Source organism: Elaeis guineensis, chromosome 12 (assembly GCF_000442705.2).
Source record: "Elaeis guineensis isolate ETL-2024a chromosome 12, EG11, whole genome shotgun sequence".
NCBI classification, from domain to species: Eukaryota; Viridiplantae; Streptophyta; class Magnoliopsida; order Arecales; family Arecaceae; genus Elaeis; species Elaeis guineensis.
In genome coordinates, this window is record NC_026004.2 from 48266546 (window position 1) to 48268307 (window position 1762).

A 1762-nucleotide genomic window follows, 5' to 3' on the forward strand; every position below is an offset into this window, starting at 1 on the left:
TCTTTCACCATTTGAAACATTTTATAGCATTAGAAGCAAGAGAAAACATATTAGGTAGAAAAAGAGCCGTTAGAGCAATTTTAGGAAGTATAAAAGGCAATTAAAATGGACAAAAAAATAGCCGTTGCTGACATTTTCCGTCGCAGGGGTCGACTCATGAGTCGACTCATGCTTCAGGAGTCGACTCATGAGTCGACTTCTGTTGCAAAGACCAGAAACATGGATTTCTGGAAATTCTTGGCTCAAATCAGCAGGGGTCGACTCATGAGTCGACTCATGCCTTGTGGGTCGACTCATGAGTCGACTCACAGGTCATGCCAAGTCAGAAAACTAGCGTGCCAAGGGGAATTTTTGCGTGCCAATCAGCTCATAGTGCCATGAGTTGACTCATGAGTCGACTCATGCACTTCAAACCTTCATAACTTCAAAAATATAAGTCCAAAAATAATGAAATTTTCATCAATAGTTTACAAATCATTTGTTCTATCAAATGATACTATCAAATCAGGATTTTAGTGAAATTATGATTTTGCCCTTGAAGAGCATAAGGACTTTTTCAATTTAAAATTATTTGTATCCCTTCAATCTGCTTTGTAATCATCAAAATCAATCTAGGAGCAACATAATGCACATATATCTTGTATCTGACGGGATGGAGAAGGTGACTGTTCTATACTTAATAATCAATCTAACTTTTGGGATAATTCATCTACCTTATGATGGATATCTATGGCATTTCTTACTTCATATATTCCACCTCTCTTTGGGTTTAACATAGGTTTATCTCTAATAGAGGCAGACATATGATGTAATAAATTTTTACTTAAAATTTCAAACAGTTGCCATGCCTCATCCTCACTTTTTAGCATGAATGTCCCACCACATGATGCATCGACCATTTGTCGATGTCTTTCAGATAGCCCATCATAAAAATATTGGATTAACTGCCACTTGGGTACAGCATGGTGGGGACATTTTCTAATAAGGTCCTTTAATCTCTCTCATGTTTCATGAAATATTTCTCCATCTAATTGGGAAAAACTAGTTATGGCTTTCCTTATTTGATTAGTTTTTCCTATGAAAAAATATTTCTTGAGAAACTCTCTTTGCAACTGGTCCCAGGTTGATATAGTCATGGAATCCAAATTATGTAGCCAGTATTTGGTTTTGTCCTTAAGTGAGAAAGGAAATAATTTTAACCTAAGAGCATCATCGGAGAAGTTGTGAATTTTGACAGTTGAGCATATCTCAAGAAATTCTTCAAGATGTTTATAAGGGTCCTCATTATTAAGTCCATAAAATGAAGGTAACATTTGGATTATCCCGGACTTAATTTCATATTGAGTGGCCTCCACAGGGGGCACTTGAATACAAGGAGAGTAGGTATATGTAGAAGGAGTAAAGTACTCCTTCAATTGCTTGGGTGGATCATTCTCCTAATTTCGGTCCATATTTTTACGTCTGTTGGCTCTAAAGGTTCTTTCTATTTCTGGATCAAAAGGTTGGATTTCTGGTCGTAACGATCTACGGCCAAGCATACACCTTACAATTATACTGTAGAGCAAACACAGAAATTTTTTTTTTTATAATATATATTTTTATAATAAAGTGAGAAAAGAATGAAGAAAATTTAAAGAGAAGAACCTAAGAATCTTAAATCTATGAAAAGGGAAAAATTAGTTAATGTTTAGATGTTAATTGCAATCAACTTAAACAATCATAGACTCTCTATCCTAAGGTTAACTTAGATCTAGACAGCTCC

General features: G+C 35.3%; 1 non-coding gene across 1 annotated transcript; it reads left to right on the plus strand.

Annotated features, from left to right (window-relative positions):
* The first annotated feature begins 958 nt into the window (after positions 1-958).
* LOC140853041 (small nucleolar RNA R71) lies at positions 959-1064 on the plus strand. The gene has a single exon (XR_012136119.1). It is a non-coding gene; the product is annotated as a small nucleolar RNA R71 (small nucleolar RNA).
* Positions 1065-1762: the final 698 nt, after the last annotated feature.